This window comes from Ictalurus furcatus, chromosome 25 (genome assembly GCF_023375685.1).
Source record: "Ictalurus furcatus strain D&B chromosome 25, Billie_1.0, whole genome shotgun sequence".
NCBI lineage: Eukaryota > Metazoa > Chordata > Actinopteri > Siluriformes > Ictaluridae > Ictalurus > Ictalurus furcatus.
The window spans coordinates 13,368,528-13,385,957 of NC_071279.1; the positions used below are offsets into that span (position 1 = coordinate 13,368,528).

The following is a 17,430-nucleotide window of genomic DNA, read 5'->3' on the forward strand; positions in this document are numbered from 1 at the left end:
AAGAGAATTGAGTTTTTATGATGATGTTACGTTTTGCTTTAGGAAGCATGGAGTCAGTGTTGTGGCTGAACAGGAGAAATAATCAGCTGCCTGTTTATATCTTGTGTCACATGTAATATTTCATTCAGCAAAAAACCCCATAACATTTAGTTGCTACTGTAATTTCAATGTTGTTTAGAACATGTCACTCCTTCATGCATGTGGTGCACACTGCAAAAACTTACATCTTAGCAAGTGGAAATACAATATCTTGAATATAATCAAATGTATCTAGTGTTTCCTATTAAAAGATTACAATAAACTAAATATGAGATTATTAAACCTATTCCTATCATTTTTTAGTTCTAGCTTTAGCATTTTTTTTTTTTAGCTTTTATTTCTAGAAACAAGCAAAAGGATCTGACAATAGAATAAGAAAATTTAAAGCTTGAAATGAGTACAAATGTCTATAAAAAGGTTTAATAAATGTATAGTAAATTGACAGTTTAGTGCACAGTTATAGAAGGGAATGATATATAATCGCACTATCCAGTGTCACCCAGATGAGGATGGGCTCCCTTTTGAGTCTGGTTCCTCTCAAGGTTTCTTCCTCATATCTCTCAGGGAGTTTTTCCTCACCACCGTCGCCTCTGGCTTGCTCATTAGGGATAAATTCGTACATTTAAAATCTATATCCTGAATTTATATATTTCTGTACAGCTGCTTTGGGACAATGCCCATTGTTAAAAGCAAATATACAAATAAAAGCAAATTGAATTGAATTGAATATTGTGCTAATGATAAAAAATACTAGATAAATTTGACTCAATTCAAGATATTTTCACCTGCTAAGATGACATTTTTTAGAAACCCAGCCCTGTTGATCTGATATATTACAGCAGCTATATTCCCATAATCTAGATGATGTCATCCAAATGACTTTTATCGGTAGTGAAGAAAGAGAGAGAGAGAGAGAGAGAGAGAGAGAGAGAGAGAGAGAGAAGATCACAAAAGAGGGTGTAGAATGAAATAGGAGGAAATAAAGGAACTCAGAACAATACAAGAAGGGATGTTAGGTTTAGAGAAATGTAGCCAAGTTGACGGTGTGTCCTTATGTCGTTGTCTCCCCACTACACATAAGGATATCTAAGAGAGGATATCACTCTCTTACATGAAAGATTCAGAGCTATTAACTCACACTTATATCCTGTAAAAAATTATAAACTTCCAATGACATCATACACACAAAGCCTGTGTCAACCCTCTCTGTTTCTATTTACTCTCAGTTATAGTGCTCCACTAGGACTATGACTTAAACCTGAAAAGCTTCTCGTGGCAGACTTCAGGATTTGCACAGATGCCAAACATGACTCACTCAGGTAGGGCAAGTGAGAGGGAGGAAGTGCAATCTGACATCGACTCCCTCTTCTCAATGACTTCACTCTCTTGCCTTATCGATCCGGTGTAGCAAATTAGATTGCATATTTGAATTCAGTTAAAATGATGCCTAAGTCATGCATTAAAAGGTGACAGTGTATAATTCCTGAATAAACACACAGTAAGTAAATCATTTGTTCCCTATTCCTCGTTCGTGTTTCCCTTTGTCTGAATAAGTATTAGTTTAGTCTTTATTACAGATGTGAGATAATTCCTGTTATTCCATTGGGTCAAATTGTTCTACTGAGAGAGAGAGAGAGAGAGATAGAGAGAGAGAGATAGAGAGAGAGAGGACTAAAGGGCAGAAAATGGATTTCTATTCCACTGAGATTTGTAATTAATTCAAGGCATCTTAAAGAATGCTCAGTGCTGCTTTCCTTGCAGTCAGTACACAGAAACAGCAAAAACACACATCCCTTCTTGAAGCTTTCTTTTAAATTTCTTTTTTGTTCTTGTTGTTGTTGTTTATTTATTTATTTATTTATTTATTTATTTATTTATTTTTACAGAAATATGTGTCGCCTTCCTGATCAGACTTTGGATCTTGGCCACCTTGAAAATAAATGTCCTAGAACTTATATTACTTTCAGGCAGTTCTGTTTTATTCCTGATTGTTGTAGAATGCCTTTTCAGCCTCTCGTCCCCCTTTCCTTGACACCCCCCCATGTTCGTTAATATTCATTGGATTGCTAAGCTTTCTCAATGATAGAGCAAACATTTTGCATGCCAATATAATCAGACGTCTTCTTTCAGAGATCAACAACTTATTCAGCTTTTTCAAACCTAGTCAGAATATATGCTGATTCACTGCTGTTTACTGTTGCCTTTTTTCATACGCTGATGTAGTCTGAGAAAATGATCTTGATCCCATTATCAGATTTTGAGCTGTCTGTAAATATAGAAACCGTTTCAGTAGGATTGTCTTGTTTAAAAAAAAATTGTTATGTTCTGTGTTTGGTAACTATTGTACTGAACCATGGCATTTTGTCTATGTGTGACTACCATGGATAAATTATGGTAAAAAAAAAAATAGTACTGAGAGTATTGAGTTAATTGAGTATTGAGATATTAGTGTATGGAATAAATAAATGATTTTTTTTGCCACTTTGGAGCTCTCAATTTGAGTATTGTTGCTCGTGTTAAATAGAGTAAATAATAGTAAATAGTATAGTATGTGAAAATAAAGCACCATCAGTGGATTGTTCATATAGAATATAGGTGAGAAGCATATATTTAATAAGCTTGTCATGACAGATATAATTTAGTAGATATAATGTAATAAAGAGCAAACAAAACACCAAACATAAACTATGAACTCGTGATACTAAGAAAAGACACATGGACATGAAAGCATAGAGTACAAAATGACAACATGAGACAAATGAAGACAATGTGTGCAGTGCAAAACGTGCCTTATACACAAGAGCTAATTAACCCCAAACATGAATCAGGTGCAGATAATCATGTGACACGATCAGGTGATCTGGATGGGGTGCCAACCCATCGCAGGACACAGTCACACACACAATCACACACACATTCACACACTAAGGACAATTGGAAATGCCAATCTGCCTACAACGCATGTCTTTGGACTGGAGGAGGAAACCGGAGCACATGGAGGAAACCCCTGAAGCACGGGGGGGAACATGTAAACTCCGTGCACACAGGGCAGAGGTGGAAATTGAGCCCCCAACCCTGGAGGTGCAAGGCAAACTGTGATTTTATATAGAGTGTATACATAAGGAGAGACTTTGTCACTGATGAAGGGAATATTTTATGTTTTCTCAGAATCACTCCAACTCTTTAGTTCAGAAAACCACATAGTTATTTTTAAATTTGTAATTCCTAATAATGATAATGATATGTTTATAATAAACGGGGGGGGGGGGGGGGGGGGGGTTGGGTCTGGGGGGTCATCACATTGGCTTAGTGGTTAGCACGTTTGCCTCATACCTCCACCCTGTGTGTTCGTGGAGTTTGCATGTTCTCCCTGTGGTTCAGGGGTTTCCATTCATAACAGATGTTTAGTAGTTAAACTGTCCACTGTTCTTCATAAAAATCTCCCAGGTCCTGCACATTCTTTGCTTTTCCAGCATCTTCTGCATATTTCACTTCTTTCCAACAGTGGCTATGTTGAGATCCATCTTTTCACCATCTTTTCACCATCTTTGGGGGGCAGTAGTGGCTTAGAGGTTAAGGCTCTAGGTTACTGATTGTAAGGTCGAGGGTTCAAGCCCCGGCACTGCCAAGCTGCCACTATTTGGCCCTTGAGCAAGGCCCTTAACCCTCTCTGCTCCAGGGGTGCTGTATCATGGCTGACCCTGCACTCTGACCCCAACTTCCTATTACATGCTATGTAATGTATATGTGACCAGTAAAGACTCATTATCACACTGAGGACAACTGAGGGACTCGTACACGACTATTACAAAAGGTGCAAACATTCACTGATGTCCAAGAAAGAAACACAATACATAAGGTTTAATAATCTTATAATTTGAGATTTTCAATCATATACCAAAAATTACTAGACACATCTGACTATATTCGAGATATTTTCCCTTGATGTCAATTTTTTTCTTCGCAATGTGACTGAATAAGGAATGCATGATTATGAGTAAAAGAGTATTGGAGCAAATGATCCTTAGTTATACTTACTGATGTTTCATTATTATTTTTCCGAGCCTGAATTGCCTTAAAAGGCCTCATCCTCATCATATGCTGTTGCAAGCACTGTGATTATCATTCACATACCAAGAATATGTTTAGCTCTAATGATCAGGGCACGATTTCTTTCTGAACTGTAGGCTGGTTTGGTCTGTCTCATCTGCATGCAATGAGAAAAACCACATCCCAGTTCTGTTACAGAGCAATTCATCACACATATGCAAAACCTGCTACAGAGCTCATTAGCACATAGCATGATATATCGATATGCTAGTAGTGATGAGGCTCTTGTGCCCTTGAGCTCTGAGCTACAGCTTTTTCACCTCAACATTATAATTTACTAGAGGAAGTAAATAATAATCACTTTCCCCAGATGTTCTGTGTGACTTCCTTTAAACATGACTGGAAAAATAGAATGAGAGCCCGGAGTTCAGGTGGATGACATGACCTCTGAGGTAACAGGAATAATATATACGATATATATGCTGGAATGTGGGCCTGGTAGGACTCCCTTCTGGGAATATAGCATTCATGGATGAAGTGGATTGCACTTGAAGATAATGTGTTGGGGAGGGAACACACTGCTCTCCTTCATCCACATTAGTACTTACAGTATGCTATGCTCCTGTTTCAGGGGGATTCTCGGTTCTTCCAGTTGAAAAGTTTTCTTAGATATTTTCCTCTATTATTTCTCTGTGGGATTTTTTTCCTGCTCTGATGGTCACAGTGATATTTGTAATAAGGCCGTTGTATACAATACTATAAATGTGCATAGTTGCTTTGTTTTGACTTTGAAATACTCAAAGGGTTATCAAAGACTAATTCATGACACTCAAACTAGGCATGCCAGCGCAATTGTTTTTATTCACGTGATGTCACAAAAAAATCTGTCTGCCATTTTGATTCCCTACACAAACACCACATCTCAAACACTGTGTAGTAAATATGCCAATTTGTGGTATGTTCCAGTTGACCAGTTGGACAAAGAAAGTTGTGATGAATCAGGACCCCAAGACTCAGATATTAAGGAGAAGTGGGATCGAACGATCTTCTGTTTAAATTGTTTTGCTCTTTCAATATTTGCTTTCTGCAGTCATGACAAAGTAAAATGCTGTTTTACAATTTATTTGCACTGTGAAGTCCAGACTCCCAATCCTTGATTACATTACCTCACCCAGGTTGATCTGTTTAACTCATTCGTCCTCCACAACTCCACAGATATAGAGAATGGATTTGAAACGTACAACTTAATTAGACAATTTTAATTCTAAAAATTCTCAACAATATTGACAAACCATAAAGATCTTCCAGGAGCGATCTCAACCCCCATCCTACATGCACATACATGCAGGTACAGTCATTTGTCACCTGGGGTGAATGAGTTACATGTAGGACTGGAATGTTGTTGTTGTTGTTTTTTTTTAAAAAAGAAATTAAATAAAAATAGTTCGAATTTCATGTAAGAAGGCCTATCTGCATGAAAGGACCAATCCATTAGGGAATCAAAATGGCCACACAGTTACAAACCTGTTGCATTGTGGGTAATTGCATAGATCGCAGTGAAAACATAGGATGCAATACTAAAAGTAGGAAAATGGCTCAATTTATACAATAAAATAATGTAATGCATAAACTAACAAGATTTTTTTATTATTATTATTATTTTTTTTTTACAAAAGGCTGAATGGAAACATAAACGGAAATATTGATGTATAATAAATGCTAGCATTTGATAGCTCTTATTAGCATTCATTCAGACAAGTAATGATGTAGTGATGTAGTGATGACAACTGGGACAGTGACTTTGCTTATATAGAGATATGTTAACATACAAAATATAATATACAACATTTGTTGATATGTTAATGTACAAATAATGTAAAAAAAAATATTCTCAATGCTGATGTTTGATATGAGCATGATCTGAAGCTCTTGACTTGTATCTGCATGATTTTATGCATTGTGCTGATGCCATATTATTGAATGATTGGAAAACTGCATAAATGAGCAGATGTATAAGGTGTTCCTATTAAAGTGACTGTTTAGTGTATGTCTGAGTAATAAAGACAGATGTGCAGACTGCAAACTCACTTTTTCATTATGTTTACTTCTATTGTGTATGATTTCATTAGCAGATTTCATTATTAGTACTCTGTAGCTCATAGGTTCATTCTTATTAAGTGAAATCTTTATTTAACCAGGCACACTCGCTTTCATTTGCAAGATTTGTCTGGGTGAGAATGAGCATGAAGAGCACTTTATCAACCTTAAAATGCTAAATAGGCCAGTGTGCTGAACACTGACTTAATAGCTACTTAGAAATACATTTGAAAAAAAAACAAAAAAAAAACTGGCTTAAATCTAGTATTATTAATATTGGGGTTTACTTTTACTGATTACTGTGCAAACATTTTTCTAATTTAATATCTCATTATTGGTGTCACATTAAAGTATTTCAGCTTTGTCATGCACTTTAGAGATTGTTTTTGAAGGCTACACAAAAACTCACATCCTCATCTTTCTACCTTTCCCACAGCTGGTCTCCTTCTACCTCATGAGATGGTCTGAATCACTGCTTCTGAGGCGGGTATGACTTTTCCTCACATCCTGGGAGGTGAGATACAATCTGCTACTAGAGAAAACTTGCCCTTTATTTATTTATTTATTTATTTATTTATTTATTTATTTATTTAAATGACTAGGGTAACTGCAGTGAGCATTACTTACACCCTAAGGTGTTGTTGTGCACTCCCTCTTGTGGTGAACATGTGCTTCTAACTGCCTAGACAATGCAACAATCCTTAAAGTGATACTCCATTAAAACGGTTTGAGGATATCTTAAGTGTTATATCTGAGAGCCACAACCATGGCATTCCATGTCTTCTTGTTCATTCAGACCCTCACATGCAGATGCACATGTTTGAGGCAGTTCATAATTAGAGTACAAATATAAAGTATATCCAATAGAGTTTTTCTATATAATCATACACATTATGCTCATTACAAGTGAGGACAGATTCCTATCATATGACCGCTATCAACCGGATAGGGTGAAGTCTAATATGTGAGCCTTTCAGACACATAAAGCTAGCCAATCATTTCTTTTCAAACTGCTGCTCACAGGGCAGTGTAACGGACTCAAAGAAAAGCTCTATCCACCTTCTTCTGCAGACATGTGCTCACAGACACCCATGATTGGCTAGTGTAACTGTGATTGACAGGGCAGAGAGTGTATGCCCCTCCCACCAGAGAGGATGGGCAAAGTTTTGCTCCTTTGGCTTTGTGGATTGCTGTGGGATCCATCCTTGGGATTTGAACTCACGATCTCCACGTGATAGGTTGAATGATTTTCTGTTGGTGCGCCAGTTCTTCAACCTCAGCTGCAACACTCCTGTTTATAATTGGTCTCAGCTAGTGATATGTGTGGGACTGTTTCGTTTTATCCCACTAGTGCAGTTATTATTTTTTCTTTGTACTTGCTTTTGATCATTTACAATGAATTATTTAGGTCGATTTCCCAAAATATAAAACAAACTAACAGCCTAATTTAAACCAGGCAGTACCTAAGGTTGAATGAACAGATTATCTAAGTGGATTGCTGTTTGTTCTTCCTTGTTGTTTGTCCTGCCTCCTTCATATCTGACTGCTCGCCCACACCTGCATGACTTTTATGCTGTGTTATGTAAGATCCCAGGCCTGAGGCACACCTTTAGTCTTAAAGATACCCTGTAAACCTTTCTGTAAAGCTTTCTAAAATAAAACAAATAGTGCGTCTCTTATTCTTATCAGCCCAAGTCAACAGGAGGGCCTAGGGGTTGGCCTGGCCCACCCAAAAACAAAACTGGCCCACCTGGGGTTGACTTCCTATGTAGGTCAACCCCACTTTTTGGGAAAAACAAACACAAGATCAGATTCAATGCAGGGTACCATAGAAACAATAATAATAAAAAACAAACAAACAAAAAAAACAACCTGAATATTGTGACATTAAATATTTGGATTAAATAGTTAAATAATATCATTCTTATGCTCCTTCATTCTTGCATTCTTGTCTGTTTAAATTCACATTCATTATAAAGCAAAAACACAGAATAAAACAAAAAGACAAAGCTGAAGAAGGGCCTGATTTGTATCTGTATTTCCATATGTGTAGAACACATTATCCGTCTATTCTGTATAGTGCATTTGTATAACCTTCGATCCTCACAGTAAAATCCCTAGTGTTGAATTAACACCCACAGTGTTTATATGAGTCCAATGGACTCATATAAACACTGTAGGGTGTGAATTCAACACTCTGGGTGTTAAATCAACACTGGTGATTTTGCTGTATACATGAAATCTAACCCTCATTGTGGCCAATAAAAGTAGAAACAGTTTGACTCAAAACTACTGGACGTGTATGTGTTTATAACGCTACTGATCATGTCATTACAGGATTCCATAGTGATAGTTCGTTCTATTATGAAGCTCATCCTACTTGTTTGAAAAAGTGCAGAGACTCTCATTAGCAGGGATTGAAACAAGGCTCATTACTGCCTTTGGGCTGCACTGTTCAGAGAACAACACTCACCTTTCATGACATAAAATGACTCCTACAGTAATAGCTGTCAGGGCTTATTACACTGTGTTTCCAAATGCATGCCAGGATGTCTGTAGAGAACGTTGAAAGGAATGCACAAAACAGTGATAACCGTCACCTCACTTAAATAAAGCAACACGTTAGGTGAAAAAGATTTCAGCTTTGTAATCAGCTGAAACAGAGTCAAATGGATGCAAATACACAGGACATTATACAGTAGTTACAGTCTCTCTAAACAAGTATGTCAATATGATATATTAATATCATGATACACTTTGTATCATGTGTGTACAGTAGACATGATCGTGTGTTCTGTTCTTAAGGTACATTTGAATTAAAACCTATTGACAGGGTCTCTTTGAATGTGATTGGCAGCAAAGGTGTGCCTATGCAGTGTTTGGTAATATTGTGATAATTACAAGACCTCTTTTCAATAATTCAATATTCTAGGACATACCTTTTGCGAAACATTATATAATAATAGCTTTATTTTTAAATAAACGGTGGAAATGGGCATACACAAATTTAATACCTACCCTTCTGACATATGAAATTGTGCATGCAAAGTGGCTTTCAGATTTAGTAAATCACATTGTTGTGGTACGATTAATTAATCTGCATGGACACCTCACTGTGTTCTGCACTTAGAAACACTCTTAATTCCCTGTTCATTTAAGGAAACATGCAAACTACAAAACATTCATATGAAACACACAATGCACTTACACTGTTATAGCGGGCTATGCGTCAATACCCCGTTTTAGTTCATCAGAGCCTGACACTTTAAGAGGTTAAGAAAGAGGACGCTAGAAAAGCTGCTGATTTTTTACATGAAAACAAGTTTGGTCCCCCAAAACTGCGGTTGTACAACGCTGCTTTATTTATATTTAGTTTATATGATTTTCAGAATGGCCTCTGGCACTCAAACAGGAAAAGCACAATGTTAGTTGACACAAGAGACTCCTTTTGAGGATCAAATAGTGCTGTCTGCCCTCTTTATCAGGGTTAATAGGAAGCAGATCTTATGGTCTTATGGTTCACTTCCAGGAATGTGCAGTTATGAAAAGGGAAGCTTTGTAGCTGTGTGAGGAGAACACGTACCCGTGCTATGCACATCCTTTTATGATGTGGCAGACGTCAGAGAGACTTTATTTAGGGCACAGTACATGGAAGGAAGGAAATAAACTGATAAATCTGCTCTTTCAGCAAATTGAAAATACACTTTTAAGAACTATGTCAGAACTATGCCTCATTTAAGACAGTCCTGGGTCAAATTAGCAGACAAGCAATCTTTCAAATTGTTACCACTACCTGGATGAATGCAAAGGCTTAAATAAAACAGGAGCATATTCAGCAAACAGGAACCCAGGAGCCCACAGCATGCATATTCAACAAACCCTGCTGTAATCATGATGTTTTTTCCAGGGAATGGGGTCTTCCATTCTCAGATTTATTGATGTTTCATCGTATGTTAAAAGGGAGTTAAGGCAGGAAATGTCTTATCGGGAACATGTAAACCAGCTGTCAAATGGTGAGCACGTTACAGTCCACCCAGGCTGTCATGGAAGGCTTTCCTCTCTCAGCATTTGAGAGCAAAGCTGTGTATCATCTTCAGAGGGATGGACAGGAAGAGCATAGCTACATTCTCACTGTCACGTTAGATAAGAATCAACATTTGCAGATGTTGCATATATGTATATATTTTTTAATCTTTCTTTTGAGTACGCTTACTCCTCTATCAGTTTCAACTATTTGCTCATAACTATGAAATGCCACTGAGTGTGTTCTTCCTGCATTAGGACTAGCTGGAGATAACAGCACAGTCGGACATCCATTTGAGTAACAGATGTCCTACAGTCTAGCAGGCCAATACTTATGAAAGGATAAACTTTCTAAATCTCTCTAAATGGCAAATTGTACTTTACAGAATCCTGATCATGAAATGCCTACTTTCCCTTAAATATAGCCTGAACCTTCTACACCAGATGTGGTGCAATATGATCACATCAGGACTACAAGAGATACTGTAGATGCAAGGCAGAAAGCGGATTAATACCTGCATTTTACGGAAGAAGAGGTGATCCTAGGAACTTGGACAATATTGCTAACAAACAAATAACTGCACAGTACTGTACTGTTATCTGCTAATCATAAGAGTGCTTTAATAAGAGGTTAAATATAACAAATATCCAGAATCCAAATATCATCATACACAGTTTAATCTCAGAGTAAATTAATCCAGAAGTCACATGCAAAATCATAATCAGTAACCACAGGCAACGGTAGGCACGCAGTATATAAGAATAAACTAGACCCTGGAATAATATAAGATGGGAAAAAACTAGACAGGCACAATCATATGCAAGAATCAGTCAGGATAACAACAGCTCCAAACTTAGCAAATGGAAAGACTTCGTGTCTAGGATATTGTCCATACGCTTTTTATATGTTCATAGATGGAAATTAAGGAAATGAATTGTTGATCAACAAAGGAACGTTCAAAATTTAGAGGAAGGTACCATTTGGTGGTGTGGTGGTGAATTGGCTATGACTGGTGTGACAATTGTCTCACTTTTTATTTTATGTTTTCCCCCAACAAACACACATTTGAAGAAGATTGGAAGATTGGAATGCGACTGAAATTCCATTTTCCCTTTTTTCCCTATAGTAGTCATAACATACTGATCAGCTGTAAGATTAAAACCACTGACAGGTGAAGTGAATGACATTGATTATCTTGGTACAGGGGCATCTGTAAAGGGGCGGGATATATTAGGGAGGAAGTGAACAGTCAGTTCTCAAAGTTGATGTGTTGGATGCAGGAAAAATGGAAAAGCGTAAAGATCTGAGCAGCTTTGACAAGGACCAAATTGTGATGACTGAACGACTGGGTCAGAACATCTCCAAAACAGCAGGTCTTGTGGGGTGTTCCCGGTATGCAGTGGTTAGTACCTACCAAAAGTGGTCCAAAGAAGGACAACCACTGAACCAGCAACAGGGTCATGGTTGCCCAAGACTCATTGATGTGTGTGGGGAGTCCAGCACAGTGCCTCTAAGCACACTCCTCAGTTAATTTACAGTTTAAGGAGGTGTGTTAGAGCAGAAAAATAATAAAACTATGCTAGATTCCCAAAAAGCAGTACATGTCTACTAAACATGTATAAATAAACAGGTATTTGTACCTGTAGTAGTATAAAACAAGTGCCAAATTCACTAGTTTTAGACTGGATCATACATATTAATACATTGTGTTCTACTTTAGTTATCAACAAGAGGCCCCACTTTGAGATAATGGCCCTGGAAGGTAAGCATGCCTATGTATAAAGCCCTCTTTAAGTTTACATATGACTGGTGGTGAAGGAATTTCAGATTAATCATGTGCTTTGCCAGTTTTTCCAAGGAGTCCAACAAAGAGGGTCTTTTATGTGCACCTCTGAAGTTGACAGACATACTCCACCCAAGTCACTGAAACCTTTTTCCATCTAGACATTCTCCTCTCTCAGCCGTTGGTCTGTTTATGGCCTATGACGTTTCTGGGAGTTGGCACCATTGGCATATGGTGAGAACCTTGTCTATGCCTTTCCTTCCCAAAACCACATGTCAGCAGGGATAAGAAAGCCTCCTGCAGATTTGGACAGGTCAACTGTTTAAACACAGAGAGCCAGTCATTGGAGGACAAGGTCCTTGGCTCTGATGAATAAGATGGAAACTTCAGGAATCAAATCCCGTGCAGAGCTCATTATGCATTGCAGTGCTTTACATGGTTTTTATCAGGCTTCACTTTAACTTCCCCTACTATTAGGCTTTGGTGTGATTCAGGTCAGTGTTTGAGTATTGAGTAAAACAGGATCAGTGCATGTACAGTAAAATTGTGTACGCCTCTCAAGGTCTGGCAGTCACTCAGAGAGAGCGTTCGAGTGTTGTGTGACAGTAAGTGTTGTATGACCGTTAGTGCCATAAGCATGCTCTTTGTCAGCACTGTGAATAACACTGTTTTTTTTAAATAGTTGTGCAGAAACCAGACAAAAACATGCTTTATAAGGAAACACCTCTTGAATTGGAAGACATTTTGGATACATTTCCTCTCAGTAATCTTAGCATGGTTTACACTGCCTGACAGTCTTTTACTTTCTGAAAAGAGTGTTAAGGTTTTGCTTACTGTGCTTTATTAGTCATTTAACTGGATGTTTGTGGTATGAGGTCAACAGCACAATTTGGCACAACTGCTGAAAAAAAAAACAAACATGTAGATATTATCCAAATTTACCACAGGCTTGGCTCACACCAGACCCACTCATGTGCAGACTGAAAGAAAAACTTCACTTTCTACTAAGCCATAAATCTGCCTATTTTATGAATGTCCATATTTTTCAGTGTTTACATTATCACAGGTTAACATGTGTCTGTACTCCTCTTGTGCTATCTGCAGCAGGTTTGGCCCCCAAGTGTGCGCTCCATCATACTGATTTAAGGCAGTAAGTGGTGAGTAAAGATGGCCTGACTGCTTTGCACTGCACACTGTGTTATTTCATATAGCATATTTATGAACTAAGTACTGATTGGGGATCAGCCATCTTCTTGTCCATCTCTGAACCTGCTCCCATTTCAGCAACTTCAGCAACTGTCAAGAGATAAACATCCCTCAGAACCTGTAAGTTCTCAGAGCAAGCAGCTTTCCCATTCCTAGGTCCACTGGTTTGACCTGACCAAGCAAGAGTATGAAGGAATCCACATGCCTCATTTACTGCTACATCTAATTTAAATGTCATTGTTTTAACATTTTTAAATGTTACTTTGTACTGCTGCTTCATCTACTTTTTATACTCTCCTATGTCTATAGAGGACTGCTCGGACACTACAACTGCACACAGCTACTAGTTATTTTACTACCTTTTGCATTTTTGACTGCACAAATTCCTGTCTCTACTGTTAGGATCAGCACTACATACTATCAAGGCTCACATACAATACATAATAATAAATTCTGCATATTTTATATATATATATATATATATATATATATATATATATATGGTATTTGTAAATAATCTCTTTTCCTTATTCTCCTCTCTCCTCCCCCTTTTTAACTTCTGCTGTGAGTGTGTGTGTGTGTGTGTGTATGTGTGTGTATATATATATATATATATATATATATATATATATATATATATATATATATATATATATATACCATTTACTCCTTTTCAGGGTCACGGGGAACCTGGAGCCTATCCCAGGGAGCATCGGGCACAAGGCGGGGTACACCCTGCACAGGGTGTATATATATATATATATATATATATATATATATATATATATATATATATATATATATATATATATATTGTATCACACAGCTGTCAGCTGTAGAGTACCTGAGCCTCATAACACAAGCAAATATAATGTACAATTTTGTGCACATAACTTAAATAGACTTGAAACTTGAAACATGATGGCCTACACTGCTCTGAAATGCACAACACACAATAACTGTTTTTTTTTTCAGGATTGTTACTCTCTCTATTTTCTTCGATGTGCCATTTCCTTTATATTTCCTTTTCTCATTTTCTGATAAAAAGGAACTGTATTTTTGCCTTGCCTATTTCCATTATTTAAAAATATGTGATGTAATTTTGAAGGAAACCTGTATTTCACAATAAGCTGTTAAAATAGCTAGGAGTTGCAGTCTGTTTAAGCAGTGTAACAAATATCCCTCTAATCCCAATCCCTCCTCGATCCTTACTACGCAGAAAAGGAAGCATGGACATACATTGGTCCCTTTGTGCATCTTCATAATATGCAGCACACGGTGGTTAAAAGGTCAGTATTGATACTCCACAGTGAAGGAAACATTAAAAGCACAACCTTTGACCACTTTTCTACATGCTGTGCTATCTTCATGACCGACTCAAATAAACCAGAGTAAGGATTAAAAAAAAAAAAATCTATGAATGATAAAACACAGATTTCATTCTCGTTGTGTTTTTGAAATGAAGCAAACTCTGAAATTTTTTTTGTGAGACACTGACATTGTGCAAGAAGCCAGTAAAGTAAAAGCTTTTTTGGATTTTATATGTATGCTTAATGTTTTTGAATATTGCTCAGTAAAGTATCATTGCCAGCATTGGACAGTCATGAAGTTCGCTGCTCATTTTGTATATGTTAGTCATAATCTCTCTAACTTATATGAATCTTGATCTTTTTTCTATCCAAGACTAATTATCACTACATGATAGAGCTAATTCTAACAATAATAATTCTACAGCAAAGACAGATTCACTATGAACAGCTTTTGCATATTTGTTTGAGGATTCGGATTACATTGAGGATTACAGAAGAAGGTCTTCATTTCATACTAACAGTGTTAAAGCGAGAGAATTTGCTGATATGACCAGCATAGTTATTTTGCCCTATATGTTTCATGTTGAATGTTGTCCACATTAATGATGCTTATATTGTGAATGTCATTTAAAGTGATAAAAAGGGACCATTTCTTTGTACGTTATTCTTTGGTTTTACTTCATGCGCATCAGGTTTGTTTTTCATTCATTGGTGTATTATGCTTTTTTTTTTTTAGATTACAGATGAACACTAAACCATATAATAATTTGTTGGCTGTTTCCCCCCAAATACTATCAAGCTTTCACTCTTTCATTTCACATGTGGGATGCTTTGGATATCATGTTAGCAAGATGTACAGGCCTTTAGTCAGCAATAAAATATACAGTCAGGAATGCAATAATATCTTGTTTTAGATAATTAGAGCTATTTCTTAGAGGCATCTTAGATGCATTTCTAAGGGAAAATGAATATGTTTTCAACATCCTAGTGTTTACATGGTGAGACACAAGTGGTGAGTTCTTGGGTTTAATAAGTGCTACAGGTCAGACAAGGAGGGACACGAGTAGTCACTAAGTGAGTAGGCATTTAGTGAGTAGCCATTTAGATGCCATTTCTTGTTTTATGCATCAAAGTGGCAGATGGAACCATGCTAAACTGATTATCCATGATTAGTTCAGGTTATTTATAAGGAAGAGAGTCTGCTCTTTTGAGAAAAGGTGCCCCTGTGAACAACCCTGGCCTGGATAAAAGCTCTGATTGTCTTCCTCTGTGAAAAAGAAAAAAAACGTTTCCAGTTCATCACCCAGCAATGTTTTAAACCTGGTTTAGAGCTGCACAAAAGCAGAGGAAGCACAGCCTATGGTTCACTACAGCATTCCAGGCATTAGCTCTTCAGCTAAATTGCTCTGCAGGGAACTAGAGAGGTGCAAGGAGGCCATAAAACCCTTTAGCTCTGACATTTGCACAAGGCTGGGATAAATTCTCCTTATGTCTAGAGAGAAATGATTGAAGGAGAATGAAGTGGTTTGTGGTGATAATTTTTTCCAGTTTAGGGACAACTTATTGATTTACCTCCACTATCTTACATTAAGGACCTAATGGAGTTAACGTTGGTCATAACAGAAGGTGAGTTATAAACAAAAGTGCAGTGGGACATGACATACTCACTGGACTGACATTTTTAGAGTGGTACAGTGCATTAACTTCACCACTTAGCATTTAAGTATAAACACGAGGGAGTCTGATGTCCAATGCAAAAGTGAAAAACGTTCTACTTGACTGTTATCACTTACAAAAAGCCACACTCGTGTGATTTTGTGTCTGGTACAGGCTGTCCATCTTTGAATACAAAATAATAAAGTACACTTGAAAGTATGACTATTTTGTTAAAATCCACACATAAATGTGACAAATATAATTGAATTGAAATTCAGGACATTAAGGTAATGTAGTAAAATATGCATAGACAAACTGTGAAATGTAATATAAATAAATAAATAAATAAGTATAATGAACTTTTGACAATTTGCCTCAGTGATACAATGTGTAAGCTTATCACCCACTGGTAAATTGAATGCTTGTTAACAAGCTGATGTACAGTAGCACAGCAGACCACAGACACCCAGACTGCTAGCTAGCTATAAATGTAGGCTTGCTTGTTAGCTAGCCTTCCAGTGGCAAAGGTGTGTAAAGTAGTTTATAAATTTACAGTTATACTCAGGTAAAATACAAATCCCCTAAAATAATCCTCACACAAACTATAGTAATAGTAATAGTAATAATATTACATTGGCACACACCTTTAGTTATGTTCACATAAAACTAATTATAATTCATTTTCTGTTATTTATCAGCTAATTATCTGCACTGGTGTCCACATACTGAATCATAATGGTACAAATTACATTAATGAAAAATGTATCCAACAGACTAACATGGCAAACAATCAATAAACACTGATGCAGCAATGTTAAGCAAGTTGTGATTTGCATTATAGGAGAGAAATTGCTTTAGTTTGAGTTTGGGTGGGGTGGGGTGGGGGGAGGATGGAACAGGGTGTAGTATGTTTTGGGTGTACTTAATATAAGTTTTGGCTTGGTCAGATGTCAGACCACTGTCCATACTTCAAAGGCCCTCAGCTTGAGGATCCTGCCTGGACTCTGATTTGTTTATGTGAGCAAGATTCAAGGTATAACAACATCAGCAACAGAGAATGCAGTCAACTGATGTTTGTAAGAAGTCAGAAGTGAAATGTTCATCTTTGATAAGAGAGATAGATTTCTTTCCTATTGAGCAGACGTCTTTGGCTTGTTCCTAATTGGGACTAAGCACAACTAAAATGTGATAAGGTAAGATAAGATAAGGTATGCATGACTTCAAAACACAGAGCACAGCGTGTGTCCCAAATGAGTGCCAGTTAA

General features: G+C 37.1%; 1 protein-coding gene across 1 annotated transcript in view; it reads right to left on the reverse strand.

The window, feature by feature from the left end:
- The window catches only part of stmn4 (stathmin-like 4), a 30,950-nt gene that overhangs the window by 6,132 nt on the left and 7,388 nt on the right, over positions 1-17,430 (reverse strand). The window lies entirely within an intron of this gene.